At 43.3% G+C, this 20,075-nt stretch overlaps 1 pseudogene; it reads right to left on the bottom strand.

The window, feature by feature from the left end:
• Positions 1-8,142: 8,142 nt before the first annotated feature.
• Positions 8,143-15,216, bottom strand: LOC131110658 (uncharacterized; annotated as a pseudogene).
• Positions 15,217-20,075: the final 4,859 nt, after the last annotated feature.

Raw genomic sequence — 20,075 nt, 5'->3', positions numbered from 1 at the left:
CCACTTACACAATTTTCTGGCAAGATTGGTTTCTAATCTGTCGACATATAAACATTTTTTGTCCAGGGTTGCTTTATTACCAGTGGTCAATTTCCTGTTTTGGACTTTGTTGTTGCATGTCTCAAGATGGTTCAGTTCCTTTAGTGTCGCTTGTTTTACCATTTTATCAGCATTTCCTAAGGATATGGGATCAGTATTATTTGTATGTGCCGTGCATTTACATACAGCAATTTCTTTTGGTAATTGCACTGCTTCTAGTTAACCCTTAGATGCACGAGTGACTGGACCCTACACTCTTCCATAAGTGGGTCAAAAATGACCCATACTAGAATCAATGCGTTTTTATGCCAATTTTGCCATTTTGGTTAGGAATAATCACTTGTATGATATTTAGGACCACATAAGAATGATTTGTTAGAAACACCTTAATTTTTCACTTTTTCACACCTACCTTTTTTACAACTACCTGTTTCTGGCTGTGATCATTGCACACAGGTACTTACACACAGGTATCTTTGTTATTTGGCCAGATCTGACACCTGTTTCTCTTTACTACACAACTGCTGGGCAATGTTTTCCCCAAATTCTTCTGAACTGCTCCCCATGGTTGTCTCCCAGTGTAAACTATAGCATCTATTGCATAGGGGATGCATGCATCACACACCCAGAAGATCTTTAGGCCATACTTGGCTTGCCTGGACAAAAGTCTGGGTCATAAGACATTTCTGACTCAGAGTCCAACCCCGTTACTGCCTCTCCATCATCCAGCACCTGTAGGACCATTTCAGCTGTGTATCTAGCGGCCAAGGCATGGATGAGTAATGCCCAACAATACGTATAGTAATGTTAGCCAGCTATTGTCAGCTAGTTATAAAGTAGGCTAATTTGTTGATCATACTAACAGTCATGAAAGACACATACGCAATATTAGATGACGATAAGACTTGTTGTATTAGCACTTTATGTGTACAATAATCTTTCTGAGGGGTGACACTTCTGATATAGTCTGTGTGGTCTACAGTTAATTTATTCCTGACAGCCAAAGTTGATAAGAATCAAAGGTTCCTATTGGATTCCATAGAAAATGCATGCGAGTAATTTTTGACCCATTGTGAAGGTTGGGGTAGTAACACAAAAACAAAAAATTCTTAAAATGTATAAAAGGTAAGTTAAAAATGTGAATAGCATGATACCAACTCCGGCTGATGACGTGGGGGAAAGGAGGCAGGAGCCCTGTCATGGTCAGACATCTTTCCCCACAGCTCCACTATCTGCCGCTCCTGCCGAGGGCATTTCGCAGCTGAAGAAGGGCAGCGGTCGGACGGCAGATGTGCTGGTACCAGCCGTGACCATCTGGACCTATCACGTCCTGTTTAAAGCACAAGGATTTCCATTACACACACACAATTCTTGCATCGGTAGCGGCCATGCGCTGAGTGTTGTCAAGGCAGACGGGCAGCCTACAAAACGTTGCCCAGTGCCACTTCCTCTAAGCCCTCGTCCACCTCATCCTCATCTACGGCATCCTCCTTATCCGCCTTTTCTTCGGGGTAGTCGGGATCGCCGCTCAGGTCACTTTGCAGCATCATGCCCGTCTGGGAGTACAAGTACTGGATGCCAATGGCACTGCATTGCCCAAATTTCCGCCATTCTCACCTGATAGAGGGCAACAACCAGTGTGTCCTTGGCCTCCCAAAAGTGGTCAAGCACCTCCTGGATAAGCCGCTCCGTCTCCTTTGACTCTTTGGTGCGGCGACGGCAGTGCCAGGTCAGCTCCCTGGCTGACAGCCGAACAAAGCCTCTGTGACCCTCCACCGCCTGCCTGGCCTCCCTGAGGAGCATCACGTCCCCCTCGTCCCACTCAAAAATGGCGAAGGACAGCCTGACCATGAACGTGCCATACAGCACATGGGCATCAGTGGTGACTCCCTGGCGAAGCGGCACATGAGGTGCCACACGTCTAGACACACCACAAGCTGCTTCCACTCACCAAACATGGCCTCCACCTAATGATACAAGAACTCGTTGCTTTGTGGGCAGGCATGATGATGAGACCAAGGCCGAGCCAAAAAAATCAACTCACCTTAGACTGTTCGCTGGCACAGCAGCAGTCGCGGTCCGCGTACAACACTTGAGGGGGAACCTTTCGAGCCTGCCTGTAGCGCCGTACCAACCCATCAGCCATGGCCCGCAGTCCATCCCCCCCAGCAGCAGTGAGCACCGATATGAGCGCCTGGCCATACACATTGACTACATTGGTGACACACGCTGCTGTTCCTGCTTCTTCACCGACCAGATTCTTGGTCATCTGAAGAAGTGTTGCAGCAGAGTGCGAGGTGTTGGTTAATTAAAACAACAACAAAAAAACTTGTAGAGGTTACTTGCCTTCTTTGTGGAGTCCATTTTTAGTATGTTGCCAAATTTTGAGGTGATCCTGGCCTTGGTGTCCTCCAGGCGAGGGAGTACCTCCCTGACGTAGGCCAACAGGAGCCAAGACACCCCGGGCAGCTGGGACGTGCACCTTGGGCAGCGGGGACTTCCCGGCACAGTGGAATTGGTCCATCACGACCAAGTATGTGATGGACTGAGACACCCCCTGGTGTGCTCCTCCAGTAGCGTGGAATATAGCCGGGTAGTGCTGTTATCCAGGGTGCGCACCTTCATTCAGGCGACTACTTTTTTGTCCCAGGACAATCTGGGTCATTGAGAGAGAGAAGCAGAGAAACACACAGTCACAGACAGTCTCGGCAATAGGTGGCAAGTACATTTGGCTCTTTCCATGTTTTACTTGGAAGTAAGTATGGCCGATAATGCCCCACGGTGAGCTGTGTCCATCTGATTGACAATCACTGGCGCCCACGAGGCAAACTTCTTTTTGCAGCTGTAGCACTCGAGGTATTCCGTGGCCATGAGGTACCAGCTGCTCACATCAAGGACCCTCCTCACGGTCTTGGACAACCCTCTGCTGGTGAGCTTCCCCTTACATGTGGGGCACAAGAGTTTGTAGCCCCACATCTCAAATGGGTAGCACAAAAGAGACGCATATAGTAAAATGCACTAGCTGATGCAGGGGGTTGCGTATAATACAGCTGGGTATAATACCTGGGTGGGTCCCACCAGAGCTGCTGCTTGGAGATGAGTATCGCCTTCCCTTTAGGGCTCAGGATGAACAGCGCGCGGCCTACCCAGTCCTGATGGTCCTCTAGCAGCTTTTGCCTCCAGGATTTGGGAAGCAGCTGTGACAGACACGCCGTAAACACGCCGCCTGGGACTGCTGCACACATCAGCAATGCTCTCATACCTCAGCGCTAGAGGTCGGGTAGGAGGCGACTCTGTACCCGGCTGCGGGATGAGGTCTGGCATCCCACCTGGGGTTGGTGGTGATGTTGGGTTCTGTGAAGCTGCCAACACATTTAAGTCATTTCAATTAACTTGCAGTACTTTCACATGTGGTTATTTTTGTAGCACTAAACAATGAAGCACACTCACCCTGAGACTTCACCTCCTCAAGAGCTTCAAGGAGCATGTCATCTGAGGGCTCCTCTTGGCCTATAAACAAACAAAGTCAAGCAAGCCTTTAGCTCGCACTGTGGGTGAACCGCCTGCTGAATGTGCGTCCCTCGTGTGGTCAGCGGTGGTATTTACTTGAGGTATGGGGTTGAGCACATTCTGCCTCTTCACCCACTGCAAGTCCCTGAACACATTACAGCAATAAAAATAGAAATCACTACAGTCACAAACAGATGACTCATTTCTCGATGCAACCCAGGTTTGGTGTTCCTTGCTGGGGGATTCATAAAGACTTTTATAAGTCTCTCTGGCATACGTCCCGAATCCCACCAGCGTGTTATTCATCGCTGTGACACCAGAGTGGCCCATCTGCACTGCTCGATCGTGGACGGCTGCCACCATCGGTGGAAAGAGCTGTGCATAGGAAGCCATCGCATCCTTTTGGCTGCAAGGGCCAATTGGGACTTGTCACCACTTTCCCGCTCCTTGTAGTGTAACGCCAAAGTGCAGCACGCGTAGCCCACGTCATGACTGAGCAGCCACTTGAAAGTTTGACCCCGGTACTGACCAAACTGGAGCCTCCTCTCACTAAGCACCAGTTGCCAGCACTCAGGGTCACCTCCAGCCTCTATGAGCCGTGCCCGGGCTTCCTCCTTCACCTTCCCGTCCGTCTTCATTAAATAGGTTAATTAGTGAATTCGAGCCTGGCCTGCATCCTTCCCATTTTGATACATGCTCCTCAACAAACATGGAGTTAAATGGCATTTCGCCATATTGCGTAAATATGTGCACACACACAGTTGCAAATGTGAAAATTGTAAATACTTCATGGTGTATAATGGTGTTATTTCATGAAGATACAGAAACATTTTAGTTCGAGATCCTGCTCTGTAAACAGGATGAGACCCACCCCGGTGGCATCGCGCCTCAAGGATGCATGGATCTCCACTGCAATCTGCAGCAGTATCATTGCTTTCAAATCAATCAAATCAAATCAACTTTATTTGTATAGCACTTTTCCTGCAAGGAAATGCAACACAAAGTGCTTTACAGAATTAAAAAAATTTCCACAATTAAAAGGAAAACAATGAAGCAAAAAGAAAGCCCTCCTTCCCACCCTCCATACTAGACCCACACACGCACACACGTAAGCACACAATCACACACAGTAGGGAGACATGGCATGGCACTGAGGAACAAGGAAACGCCACCTTTGGGGCCGTCCACACTGGGAGGAGCTGCAGGCCGTGCCATCGGAGGACCAGCACCCGGGCCCCCCGACTCCGATAGACGGGCGGACCCCCACATTAAAGGGAGGAACCCCCAGTCGGCCGTGTCGAAGGGACCCAAGGATGGCACCCCCTCAGCAGACCCGAACAGCCCCCAGTGTAGAGGACCCCCCTGAGGAAACACTGGAGTTAGAAGCTAAAGACAAAGAGCATAAAATAGGACTAAAAGATAAAACATAACACTGGAGTTAAAAGCTGAAGACCAAGAGCAAAAAATATGACTAAAAAGATAAAAACAAAACACTAGAGTTAAAAGCTGAAGACTAAGAGCATAAAATCGGACTAAAAGGATAAAAACATAAGAAAAGCTTAAAAATATTAGTTAAAAGCCTGATTAAAAAGGTGCGTCTTTAATCTTCTTTTAAAAATATCAACTGTCTCTGCAGTCCAGAGGCTCTCCGGCAGGCTGTTCCACAGGTGGGGGCCATAGTGGCTAAATGCTGCCTCACCGTGGGTTTTTGTTCTGGGTTTTGGTATTGTTAAAAGGCCAGTGCCGGAGGACCGCAGGGTCCGCGGGGGTTGATATGGTAAAAGCAGATCAGATAAATACGAAGGGGCAAAGCCATTAAGTCCCTTACGTAACCACTGTGTCTGACCATTATTTTATAACATTTGAAATCTTGACCCAATCCCACCGCTTGGACCGGAACCAGTGCTCTAGCAGTCGTAATATTAGTTCTTCGACTGCTACTGCACTTGCTGAGTTACTGCCCTCAGTGGTCTCCTCTTTCCCTTCCTATAAGGGTCCTATAGACAACCTTACAAATGATTTCAACAAGGTGTTATGTAAAGCTCTTGATACTGTTGCACCTTTGAGATTTAAGTGTCATGTCAAAAGACTTACTCCTTGGTTTACAGCTGAAACTCGAAGGCTGAAACAATTTTGTCGGAGATTGGAGCGCAGATGGCGTGCAACTAAACTTGAGGTCTTCCGACAGGCATGGGGGGATAGTCTGACTAAATATAAACAGGCTCTTGTTGCGGCAAAAAACAACTATTTCTCTAGACTAATTGACCTCCATAAAAATAACCCTAAATACTTATTCGACACAGTGGCATTGCTAACCCAGAAGAGGACCTCTCCTAGTAGTTCCCCCTTCTCAGCCGATGAGTTCTTGCGATTCTTCGCAAATAAAGTTGAGCTCATCAGGAAGGAAATAAAGTACACCCTACCGCCAGACGGGCTTAACATGTCAACCGCCATGACCGCTGCTGGGACTACTTCCAGCCTCTGTCCCACTAGTTTCTCCTACTTTGAGGAAGTATCTCTGGACGAGCTTACAAAACTTGTCAGTACAGCAAAGCAGACAACATGTCTGCTTGACCCGCTTCCTGGGAAACTTGTTAAAGAACTGTTCCCAATTCTAGCCCCCTCACTCTTAAATATATTTAATCTATCACTCTCATCTGGCACTGTGCCTGCAGCTTTCAAGACTGCAGTGATTCGACCCCTGCTGAAGAAACCAACCCTCGACCCCGGGAGTATTTCCCACTATAGGCCGGTGTCTAACCTCCCATTTCTGTCCAAGATCCTTGAAAGAATTGTAGCACAACAGCTCAATGACCACATGGCTTTGGGTGATCTTTTTGAACCTTTTCAGTCTGGTTTCAGGAGAAACCATTCCACTGAATCAGCCCTTGCAAAAGTGACAAATGATCTTCTTCTTTCTATGGACTGTGACACATCTACAATATTGTTATTACTTGATCTCAGTGCTGCTTTCGACACTGTCAATCACTCTATCCTACTGGAACGCCTTCAAACATATATTGGTGTTACTGGTCCGGTACTCTCTTGGTTTAGATCCTACCTTAAGGATCGGACGCATCGTGTCGTTTGTGATGATATGACTTCAGAGTTCTGTGGTGTCACTTGTGGAGTTCCACAAGGTTCAGTGCTCGGCCCTCTTTTGTTTAACATTTACATGTTGCCGCTTGGCGACATCATTCGCAAACATAAGATTAGCTTTCACTCTTATGCTGATGACACTCAGCTATATGTCCCACTAAAGTTAACTGACCCGCGGGACTGCTCTAATTTGGAGGCTTGCCTCATTGATATTAAACATTGGATGTCCTGTAACTTTTTACTCCTGAACTCTGATAAAACTGAGATGGTGATCATCGGCCCTGCTAAACAGAGCCGCCTGTTTAAGGACACCACTCTGAGTTTTGATAATAGCATAATTTCCCAAAGTGACTCTGTGAAAAATCTGGGTGTGATATTGGACCCGACTCTATCCTTTCATAAACACATTAAGAATGTTACTAAAATAGCATTTTTTCATCTTCGCAATATTGCGAAGATACGACCTATTCTATCCACCTCTGATGCAGAGACCCTAGTCCATGCATTTGTCACGTCTCGCCTTGACTACTGTAATGTACTGCTTTCTGGTCTTCCAATGGCGAGTCTCAAAAGCTTGCAGTTAGTACAAAATGCTGCAGCGCGACTTCTTACAAGGACACGTAAGTGTGACCATATTTCACCAATACTAGCCAACCTGCACTGGCTCCCAGTTCATTTAAGATGTGACTTTAAGGTACTGCTTCTGGTTTACAAAATATTACACGGGTTGGCACCTTGTTATCTGGTGGACCTAATTGTACCCTATGCTCCGTCTAGAAACCTACGCTCACAACACGCCGGTCTTTTGACTATCCCGAGAGCCAGAAAGAAGTATGCGGGCTCTAGAGCCTTTTCCATTCGGGCCCCAACGTTGTGGAATGATCTACCTGTTAATATTAGAGCTGCTACCTCAGTAGAAATGTTCAAGTCCCGACTTAAGACTCATTTCTATACTTTAGCGTTTAGTTAAAAATATTCCCTGCCTGTTTTGACTGCCGCTCCTTCTCTCTCCCATACCGCCCCCCCCCGGCTGAGGGGGGGGGGGGGGGGGGTCCAGGAGAGGCTGTTTTGGAAGTTTGCCTTGACGAAACTGGACATCGGTTGTGGCCTACCTTGGAGGCGCTGCAGCAGAGGGATAGTGATCATCTCAAGACCCGTGGCTGCCCAACTGTCCTAATGGCATCACATCTTGGACCTGGACTATTATACTCTATGTTTATATTTAACTGTCACATGTTAACCTCTCCACATCCATTGCAGCCTGGTCATCCTAGAAGGGGGATTCCCCCATCTGCGGTCCCTTCTCAAGGTTTCTTTTTCCCTAATGGGTTTTGAGTTTTTCCTTGCCCTGATGGGGGTTCAGATCAGGGGATGTCGTTTGTCGTCTATTGTCTGTCTTCTACTGTTGCCTGCTTGTTAAGCCCTTTGAGGCTCTTTTGTGATTAAGGGCTATATAAATAAACTTGACTTGACTTGACATTTAAAAACCAGTAAGAGAATCTTAAAATCGATCCTGAAGCGGATGGGGAGCCAATGCAGCGACTTTAAAACCGGTGTAATGTGCTCCCGCCCTCTGGTCCTCGTCAGCACACGTGCGGCTGAGTTCTGTAATAATTGGAGATTTAAAATACTTTTTTTGGGGAAGACCAGAGAGCAGGGCATTACAGTAATCTAAACGACAGGAAATAAAAGCATGCATTAGCACCGCCGTACTGGCCTGAGAGAGAAACGGGCGGACTTTGGCTATGTTCTTAAGGTGATAAAAACCTATTTTTGTTATATTTTTGATATGTGGGATAAAATTTAGCTCAGAGTCAAAAATCACGCTGTCGGCTGGTTTAAGATCCTGTAGTTTTGGTAAAAGTTTCTCTCTCTGGCCTTCAGGACCTATAACTAAAACCTCAGTTTTGTCCTGGTTGAGCTGCAGGAAATTCTCTGCCATCCATGACTTGATGTCTACAATGCAGTTAAAAAGGGCATCAAGTGGCCCTGAGTCATCAGGAGACACGGCGATGTATAGCTGTGTATCGTCAGCATAGCTATGGAAGCTGATGCCGTGCTTCCTGATGACGTCCCCAAGGGGAAGCATGTAAAGATTAAAAAGGAGTGGACCTAAGATTGAGCCTTGAGGAACCCCACATTCAATTTCATGGGTTCCTGAGGAACATGTATCCATACTTACATAAAAGCATCGGCCTGTGAGATAAGAACAAAACCAGTTAAGAACAGTACCAGAGAGGCCGACCAGGTATCTAAGTCTATTTAATAAATTGTGATGGTCCACTGTATCAAAAGCAGAGCTTAGATCCAGTAGAACCAAGACTGTAAGCTTTTTGTTATCTAAATTCCACCTGATGTTGTTTAAAATCTTCTCGGTACTGTGGTTCCTCCTAAAGCCAGACTGATGTTTCTCTAAAATGCTATTTCTGTTTAAAAAGTCATTAAGTTGGTAAAAAAACAGTTTTTCTAAAATTTTACTTAAAAACGGCAAGTTGGATACGGGTCGGTAATTATTAAGATTGTTGGGGTCTAAATTGCTCTTCTTCAGAAGGGGCTTCACCACCGCCGTTTTAAAGGCGTTGGGGAAGACACCCGTCTGAAGAGAGCAATTCAAGATGTTTAAAAACTGCTCCTCAAAGAATCCATAAAGTGATTTTAAGAGTGATGTGGGAATTGGATCTAAAAGGCAGGTTGTTGGGCTTACTTGGGAGAAAACTCGACCAAGTGTCCTTGCATCAACCAGGGCAAAACTCTTCAGTCTCTCCTCAGGCAAGGACAACAGTCCAGGTGTGTTAACAGGCAAAACTTTCTGGGGTAACAGGCAGGATCTGATGTCCTTGATTTTAGTTCTGAAGTGGTCTGCAAAGTTTTCACAAAGATCGTCTGTTGGTGTCTTAAAAACTTTATTAAAATTAGTGCCTGTTAAAATATTAAAGGTGGAGAAGAGGAACCGGGGATTGTTTTTGTGGTTGGAAATGAGTTGTGAGAAATGGGAAATTCGTGCCGTTTTTACTGCGTTATTGTAGGTTTTGAGTTGTTGACATAAAATCTCGTAATGAACAGTCAATTTACTTTTTCTCCATCTTCTCTCAGTACTCCTGCATTTTCTTTTCAGTTTATTGATTTCATCGTTTTTTCTCCACGGGGGTGTAGGTTTTCTTTTTATTGTTTTTGTTACAGGTGGAGCTACTGAGTCCAGAGTTGACTTCAGTTTACTGTTAAAATTATCAACGATAAAATCACAAGGTGCAGGTAAAATTTCAGCAGGAGTGCTCTGTAAAATCTCAATAAAATTTGCAGCCACTTCAGAAGTTAGATAGCGCCTCCTCACTGTTCTCACCGGGGCCTCCTCCTGGTTAAAACTGGTGATGCTAAAAAATACACAGTAGTGGTCGGACATAGCCAGGTCAACAACAGAGGACACACCAATGGACAGGCCATGGGTTATGACCAGGTCCAGGGTGTGTCCTCTGTTGTGAGTTGGCTGTGTGACGTGCTGCTTAAAATCAAGACAATTTAAAAGGTTTAAAAACTCTCTGGATATTGGATCCGAGGTATCATCAACATGTAGATTAAAATCACCAGATAATAAAATCCTGTTATAAGTGATTGATAAAAGTTCAGAGAATTCACTGAAAAAAGAACTAGAGTGATGGGGTGGTCTGTATACAGTTATACAAAGAATCGGAGGGCTGCTAAAAGTAAAGGCATGGTGCTCATTTGACTTGTAACTGTTAAAAGACACTCCATTTGAGGTCAGCAAGTCATTTATGATGGATGCCGTCCCACCTCCTCTTTTACCCTCTCTAGTAGAATATAAAAAATTAAAATTTGGTGGGCAGGCCTCAGTGAGAACAACGGATGCGTCAGTACCAAGCCATGTCTCAGTTAAAAGAAGACAGTCTAACTTATTATCTAAAATCACATCATTCATTAAAAAGGTTCTATTTAAAAGAGAGCGAACATTAAAAAGTGCTACATTGATGGTGACAGGTGGCTTGTTGATCATGGAGGTGGGGTATGGGTGTCTATTGAGTGGTCGGAGGTTATGAGGTTTCACAGAGTATGGCGGTGTCTGATGTGTTGATGCAGTGTAATGATAACCGGAATGGAAGTGGTGTTGGTGTAAGTTTGAGGTCCAAGTCCAGTATTGTGTGTATGGTGGTCAGAGGTGGAACTGAGTGGATAGGAGCATGGACCTGGGGGACATCAATCAGAGTGGGACAGAGCAACAGGTGTGGGTTTGGGGATGATACCATGCTGAAGGCCATAAGCCAGGTTGGCTGAGAGCATGCGGGCACCTCCCCTGTTAAGATGAAGCCCGTCAGGCCCAAAGAGGTGTCGTCTCTCCCAGAAAACATCAAAGTTGTTGATGAAGCCGACGTGGTGGGAGTTGCAGGCAGAGGAGAGCCAGGTGTTGAGACTCAGCAGACGGCTGAATCTGCCGCTCTCTCTGCCGCAGGTGGGGGTGGGGCCAGAAATAAAAACAGTCACTTTGGATTGTGAAATGGAATTAAAAAGGTGTCTAAAATCCCGTTTTAAAAGTTCGGACTGTTGCCTGGCGATGTCGTTCGTACCTGCGTGGAGAATAATCCTTTTCGCCTGCGGATGAGAGTTCAGGATGTCTGGTATTTTCCCGGTTACGTCGGAAACGGTGGCTCCGGGGAACGACAAAGTTAACGCCTCCCTCATACGGATATGCCTCACAATGGAGTCCCCAATGACCAGGGTTGTGGGAGCGGCCGCTCGGTCTTCAGGGGAGCAAGCCAGCTCAGCCACCCCACCACCCAAACCAGGGCCCCGTGTGTGATTCCTCGCTAGGTGGGAAGAGCGGGACGAGTGGTGGGAAGAGCGGGACGAGTGGTGGCGCACCGCTTTCAAGTTCACTTTCAAGTTGCCAATGATGACATGATAGAAAAAGTAGCTAGGTTTGTCACCAGTTGCATTTGAGAAAATATGTCGTCAATAGGCTTTGCAATGTTGCCAGATCGAGCACGGAGCGCACGGAGGGGGGCGGGGCAGCAGCCTCTCTAACAAGTACTGACACACACAGCAGAGCGAGACAGACCAAGATACAAGAAAACAGTGCAAATCCAGTCTCTGCCGATATCAACAATATGTTTGATTTTGATATCTTGCTTAAACAAAATCAAAATATCACCCAGCCCGAGTCTGAATTATTGTTCATTTTCACAAAATTGTAGTTTTTTTGTTATTAGTTTCTGCTTTTGCCTTATACACTTGTCTTTGTTGTTTTATGTTTCTTCAAGAAGGCCAATTGTTGCCAAACACTATACGAAGGAAAGGGGTCTTTGGCTTCTCCTTGGCATTAGCACTAACCATGACTCCACGAGCCAAAGGTTGGGCTGTACTGGGTTTGGTTGCCAAGTAGATGCTTCCTCTCCCTCACTCAAATGTGCAAGCAGTATGCCTCTGTATCCAACCATAGGTTCGGTACAGAAGTTAAGAATTAGGAATACATGTACTGTTAGACCCCTAATAGCCTCATATCTGATATTTTTATTGCTGCTAGAATCCTTTGTAATGCTCTGACCATTTTCGTTTTGGAAAAAGCCGCAGCACTATAAAAAACAATATTAAACCTTGTCGACAAGCTACACATGAGTTGCTTTTTAATTTCTACTATTAGACTAAATAAATCTTTGTCCCATTTACTTTGTGATCAACTTTTTCTACTCAATTAAACAAGCTGTTATCAGATGACATGTTGTATAACTGCATTAATGTTGTCAAGGTTAAAACATAAACAAGTAAAGCCCAAAGTCAGGGAATTTTTGAAGGAGAAATCTAGGACTGGAAGATTTTTGGGGTCCTGAGGCAGTAGTTTTATGGCAGCTCATCGTTGGTAAATAGCTTCCAATTTGTGACACCGGTCCCAACAGCTTTCAAGGATCCAGCAAAAAGAAGCGTTGAAAATGCTCTTTTGTCCCAGTGGATTTCTGGTGATGCTGTATTGTTTGAAGTGATGCTGTATTGTTTGAAAAGGGTACAAAGAAGCTCTTGACTGACAATGTGTTTATCCTTCAGACCATCCTGAGGACATTTGAACAAGTACAAGATGTCCCTCTGTCGCTCAAGGCATCGTCTTTTCAATGATTTGTATAACATCAAGGCCAAGTCAGTTCAAAGAGTAAAGAACTTTTATATTACTTTTGAATGTCTCTTGCGGGTTTAGTGAGTCAAGTAAAATTATTTTACAAGCAGCAGTTGGAAAATCTTTCCTCTGGCCAAATAAAATAAAAAAAATCAATTTACATGTTAACAATGGTTTTTGTAAACAATAAAAAAAATAAACAATAACTTGTAAAAATATGAACACAACAAAGCATAAAATAAATGAAAAATATTGATCCCATTAAGCAAGTCTCAACCCAATACTGACACTATATCAATACAATCAATATTTGAATTGACTTGGCTGTGGCAACACTTGATGGGAGAAGAGAACTACTGTGGCTGCTGTACTGCTAGTACTGCTGTAGCCTAGTAAATTGTATACACTTCCACAAGGACGTGTACTGTTTGTACAGTCTAGTAGTTGTCTTTACAATGCAAAAGTGCCAAGATGTCTCTCAAACTGAAGCTCTCAGTTGTATGTGCACATGAGAACCACTCAGAAAGGTTCCTTGACAAACAGAAAGTTGGTTTTGTCTGTCTTAAAACTCTGGGAATCTTAAGCCTCCATGAGATGTCCATCTCTGCTTTGTTATATACTTATGACGAAAGTCAAAAGTCATTTTTAGTATGTCTGTATTTTGTCACGGGCAGCTGATTCATCACTTCCATGTCGAAGATTTCTGCATGGTCTGAGCATAAAGCTTTTGCCTTCGCTGCTGATGATAGAGGCAAACATGACAAGCCGTCAGCATTGGAGTGCTGTTTTGTTCCATTGTATTCAATGTCATGGAAAAGGGAAAGGCACCCAACTTTGTCAGCAGGTCGCTGATATCACAGGGATTCCTTTTCGGGGCTGAAAATGGGTACAAGGGACTGGTGGTCTGTCACAAAGGTGACACAAAGGTAGTGCTGGAACATTTTAATCCCTCATTTGAAGCTGAGGACCTCATGGTCAGGATGCATAGTTGTGTTAGTTGATCTTGAAGTAAATGCAATTATAGCTGTTCAGATCTGTATTCTGTATTCTAAGCCATGCTTGTCAAAAATATATCTACCGTATGAGATTTCACTCACATTTGCTTTTTTCATGGAGCTAAGTGTGCAATTTGCTGAGATTCTCCAGGTGTTCATAACCATTTTTGCCAGATATAACTGTGTACCTTGGGTCCATGGCTCTTTTCCAGTTGGAGCTAATGCAACAATGATAAGCCTGTTGTATTGAAACAGTCCTTTTGGATCATTTATGGTGAGTATTTTCCTGTCCGGCTACTCCACCTTTGTAGGTAGGCTTGAGCTAAGCCAATCTTTGAAAACATTTCCTCTCCTGCCAAATGATGTACTGTATTATCAATACATGACAGTGGATACTGCTCAGTATGCTACACAGTGTTATTGGTCACTTGAAAATCACTGCATATTAAAACGTCAGTCTTTGCTTCCTTGGTTACTGGGACGATGGACGTGGTTCTGCTTCAATCTTCCGACTATGGCACTCGGCGGTCTGAAGTTGTTGCTTCCGCCAATTCAGTTTTTGCCTTTATCCCTTTAATATGCCAATACCTTGTGCAAACACCTCCTGGTGTGAATTGAGCAGCTGTGGCTGTCTTGTGTTGTACTGTTTGTGCTACGGTCTGTTTGTGCCAAGCAGAAGGCTTTTCATAGTCTGGTCTTCCTCAGCCATTCATGTATACAAAAGGGATGGCTTCCTCTTTTCAGCACACTCGGCATTCCGCATTAGATCAATTGTCTTTTCTTTGTTTGTAAGAGTGACCATATTTTGATGATCAAAAACAGCTCAGTAATGAGATACTCAAATGATACTAATACTAATACTAAAGTTGCTCAAAGTCACACACAGTTTTCAGTAGTGCCCTTTGTTTTGTACTTTACCGGGCTTGGTCTAAGCTTTCTATTGTATAAGCAAATGGATATAAGGGTAATAACTAACACTATATTCATTCTATCTACATTTTATTCTAACAGTACCCCCTCAATTAATTGGGACCAAAACTATTTTATGTGAAAAGTGATTTGCAGGTGCTATTCCGATGATAGTAACAGAATTGATGGACAGATTTTTAAGATACATATTGCTTCTTTGCCGTGATATAGTTTAACCATTTTTGCAGACAGTGTGCCCACTTTTCTTGGTTATTAATTTAGCAAAGTAATCTGTTGGCCAAAGTCCCACTCAGAAATGCACACACTCGCATACTTCTGTGGATTTCACCACTGACGTTTGGACGTTCACTGTTATTGAAACAGGACATGTTTCTGATTCTCCTTGCATGTTTCAATCACCATTATCTCCCGTAGAGTACCTGGATCCTGGCTCTCTACGTCCTCCTCCTCTGCATTAGAGACCATTTTTCTGCCCATTCCTTTGGTGGTTAATGTTGGCTTGTCTTGGTAGCGATTATTGCCGATCATAACTCATACCAGATGTTATTCGAGACAGCGGTGTCATCAACCACATCAACCACAATCATTATGGTCAGTTCCCTCCTGAAAAATTAATAATGAATTCCATTACACCCCTAATGTACACTTATTGACCTTTAATATAAAACTGTTCTATTGCATTTCCAATGGGGGGGGGGGGGTTCATTCGGGTCGACCAGCTTCCCAGAGAGGATTGTCTCTGACCTCAGATTGTATTGTATTGTATTGTGCTTGTTTTTCTCTTCACTTGTTTGATCATTCACCAAGCTTGGCTAGACTCTGCATCTACAGTATTTTTTATCAAACCAGCAACAAAAATATAAACATGCCAAATTCCCTTAACCTTATCAAGCATATGCACTTTTTCCCCCAGAATAGTGCACAGACAGCGAGCCTATGGGATGTGGGATGAGGCCCGGCAGCCAGGGCGCATTCCCAGAGCTCTCATTATTGCTCCAAGCTCACAGGGAAGTTGGGGGTCAAGGTTGTCCCATGTCGCCATTATTCTGACACAGAAAGGGATGTGATAACCTGTGGTACAACTGTGGTTTAACCTGAAGGTGAATAGTCCCCCAGCAACACGTTTCCATTATGAAAGCTCTGATTATGTTGCTGTCCTAGAATATATCCTGACGTACTGTGGCATTTTTACAGTTAGTGGTTCCTTAGAAGGTGTAATGAGCAAAAGCCAGAAGAATACAACCTTTGGGAAAGTAAATTCCCACTTGTCCTTTTATAAGCTACTGTTATTAAATGTGCATGTTGTTATGCACTCTCAGCTAAACAAATACGAACACATGCATTCTTATGTTCTGGGCTTTGTGTTGTATGAGTTGTGTTGTTTTTGTTCCTCTTACTCATCTTTCTGCCTACATAACCTGAGTGCAGAACAGGGGCAGCACCAGGTGGCAAATCTGTGTAGCTTAGTTACTAGGGATGAGTGAGTACACAACTATATGTATTTGGATTGATCAGAAGTTGCTATATTTATTATTATTCAGCTATATGTCTTGAAATGGTACGGCGTGTGCGCTGATTAGGACTGTGTATCGGTGTATTTTGAAGGAGGGAGCTGAGACAAAAGACAAAGCTTTCAATTTGCCGGTCAATCTACATTCCTTCTCTGCATTGAGAGGAGCCCCAAGCATCCACAATCCATTCACATATGGTGGCGTAACTCGGCCGGTGCTGCCTCACAGCCTTAGTAAAGGTGTGTTCGTCGTCTTTCATCCATTGCGCCCACGCCACTCACAACTTCATGACTGTGAATGTGAGAGTACCTTGGTGGACCTTCCTGGTACTTTAAGTGAGAGAGCACTGGCCGAACCTGGTGTCTTTCACTGCTGTGAAAGGCGGGTCATCTTGTGCGATAATTCTATTATTTTTTTACTTATTAGCTTAGCCTTCTAATTGGCACAAGAGCGAGTATTAGCCTTATTGTTGTATTAGTTGCCATTTGACGTATGATCACTCAGTGATGTCTAATTGCAAGACATGCAGGGTATTTGAGGGGAAATGGGATACGGAAGTGTTCCCAAAAGACTATAAACCGGGACAAGGGAGCTTTTGTACTCTCTCACACCTGGGATGTGTTCCCATTGACAGGAAGACAGCGGAAACACTCACATAAATCAGCTGGCATGACACGTCACAGGAACATCACGTGACCACCCTGATGGAGACTGCTAGCAAGCAGTCAAAACTGTCATGTATGAAAAAGAACTACTTCGGTCTGTTAAAAAGAATTGTTGAAGAAAACATGGTTGTTATTTTTTTATTATTATAATCGCTGTTAAAAGATCACCTGATCATGTTGATGGAATGTTGTTACTGTTGTGGTATGGGATGTCCTTTTAATATTTATTTTGTAAAGTGAAGAGAATTTTCCTCTTGGGGAGAAATAAATGTTCTTCTATTGTATTTGATGATACTAATAACTATACCATCACATCTTTGATTGCGTCTTCTAAATTTGTATTTTGCTTCATTTAGTCCTTTTTACGCTTGAATTGAGGCAAGAAACGTATACAATATGCATTTTTTAAACATAAAATTAGGCTATAACAACCACGAAACAGCATCCAATCCATTTTCTATGCCGCTTAAAACTCGGGTCACAGGTATGCTGGAGCCTATCCCAGACGAAACCACATGATTTATTCATTCATATATTTTAGGAAAAACCGTGATGAGTGAAAGCTGTGAAATTCGAACCACCATGTGGTGGAAGATACCGTTATAACCTGGAACTTTCAGATCCTTTCAGTTGTTATTAATGTAGTATGCCATTTCTTTTCAGAATCTGATGTTCTTGCCCTCTGCCTATATCTGTCAGCCAACACTACTCTGCTTCAATTTTGTTAAATGTCAGCAAACACTGAGCAGGCCATCGGCTACTACTGGCATTCACTATATAAAGGATATACAAATACACAAATTGTTCAAAAACAAACTACTCAGGAGCAAGAACACCCACACTTATCAGCCACACGGTTGACTTGTGTGGAAAAATGCCCTAGCATACGTGGTGATTTTGGCACAAAGAGTTTTACCTTCTCAATGATAATGATTTAAATTAAATGATTTGTGGTACAAGTGAGCCACACTTACTTAGAGATGGGATTTATGTCTCTTTGATGAGAGGCGGATCTTGAGCGGTTCAAGAGACTGGCTTGTTGTTATATTTATTTTTTTTGACAAACCTGGACAATTTTATCACAGAATCAATCACTGGTCACTGTTACAAGATTTGTCAATAATTCAAACATTCACCCCTCACCAATATATCCTCTATTGGTGGGAAATATTTAGAAATATTAATTATAATAAAAGAAATTACTTATATTTTAATTGTAAACAGCAACACTGCAGATAACTTTCATGTATAAAAAAAATACTCTAAAATGTTCAGAAAAGCAGAAAATTAACTCCCAAAATGTTTGGCCATAACTGAGACCGTACATGCAACATACTGTTGGAATATTTTACTGAGATCATTATCTGGCCCACTGACAAAAAGTGTTACGGAATCCCCTTATGCAATATGCAACCAGAATAAACATTTTCACTACCGACTGCAAGTGTAACACAGACAACTCTTTGCTAACCAATTAGCAAGTGTCCCATTGTTAACCAGCACATGATTCCCCATTCACATTTTGTGCTGTATTTATGTAAAAAAATGTCTGTTGCTATTTTATTTTGTGCAAGCAGCATAGCTTCTGCTATGTGAACAATAAGCAGGTCTGCTGACATCTTGGCCAAGGAGCAATTCACCTTCAATAACCTTGGCACCAGTACAATTGGTACTAAGTGTGTCCTCAACTGCTGCAACATATGCAGAGTGGTCCGGAGCAGGTCAAAGCATGGATTATCTTTTAATAGAGAATGCCTGGTTGGCATATGTTGCCTTCATCCTGGTTGGCATCTGCTGTCTGCATCCCGTTCTTCATGGGTACACTTGGCCAGTTGGAACGATCTGGCCGCCAGCGCTAAGACAGTGACTTACATTGTTTACAGTGACTTGCACAATTAGCCATTTTTGTACTGCACATTTTTTCTTTTCTTTTGTTTGTCATGGCAGCACAGTGGTACATTTGGGTCCAACTTCAAATGCAAGTTTCATTCTTTTCTGTGCTCCCCTGTGCTGACTTGGGTGTTTGGCTTCCTTATAATGGATGACACATCCATTGCACAAAGCATATAAAAGCATTTCTCCAGAATTTCTGTACTATTTTTGTACCAGACTTTTATTTTACTCACACCAAAGAGATGGCTGATACGACTGTACTTATTGTTTGTGACCTGCCTCCACAGTACAATGAATACAACATTTCGTCCACAACAAATCATCTCAAGTGCCTTGCTTTTCCGTCATTGGACACATGTACAAATGTGATTTAAACTTCTCAGTTAAACATCCATGTTCTACATCCGCTGGTGTGTGTGTTTATCTGTGTGTGGCAATAACAGAGTAACATCATCGCACCATATGACTGCTTGTAGATGGTGGGTTTGCAAAGAAGTTAGTTCAAAGTGCTACAAAAGTCTACTTGAACCTGATACATACTTCAACAAGAAAAAACCTAGCTGCATTATTGCTCAATAAGGATAATTAAGAGTCAGCACATCTGTCATAAATGCTTTTGCAAATAGGTTTTGGATTGCATCATTTGTATATAGAAGTAGAAGAATTTATAAATTTCATGACAACAGGGGTGTCAAAATTGCAGCTTCAAAATGTAAATGTTAATGTAAATCTAAATCTAACTCTATCCATCTATACTGCTGAGTCACGGGTATGCTGGAGCCTATCCTGGCTGACCTCGAGCGAGAGGCAGGTTACACCCTGGACTGTGTTAACTCTAAATTTCAAAAGTAAATTTTAAATCTTAAAATTAGAATTACATATTAAATCTAGATCAGTGGTTCTTAACCTTGTCGGAGGGACCGAACCCCACCAGTTTCATATGCGCATTCACCAAACCTCTCTTTAGTGAAAAATAAAATATAATATATTTTATATAAATAGAAGAATTCAAGACATGTGTTTTTTTCACTGGTACATAAAATGAGCCGTGCATGAACATTTGAACCTTGTTCAAAGAACAAAACCAAACAAAACACAATGCGTGAACTCACAACAAGTTACATACTTGTAAATCAGTGTGACTTCGGCTGTTGCCTTTGAGAGACCACTTCAGATATATGTGTCTTCACCTTGGCAAGTGCCACTCTCATGTCATTTTCACAGCAAGGTCTGTTCTTCTTCTTCGTTTTTATGTCCAGCATCCTCAAAAAGTTTTGCTCACCAACATATGTTGTAACAATTGCTATCTTAAGCAATA

This window comes from Doryrhamphus excisus, chromosome 23 (assembly GCF_030265055.1).
Source record: "Doryrhamphus excisus isolate RoL2022-K1 chromosome 23, RoL_Dexc_1.0, whole genome shotgun sequence".
NCBI lineage: Eukaryota > Metazoa > Chordata > Actinopteri > Syngnathiformes > Syngnathidae > Doryrhamphus > Doryrhamphus excisus.
This window is presented reverse-complemented; position numbering and strand designations above follow the sequence as displayed.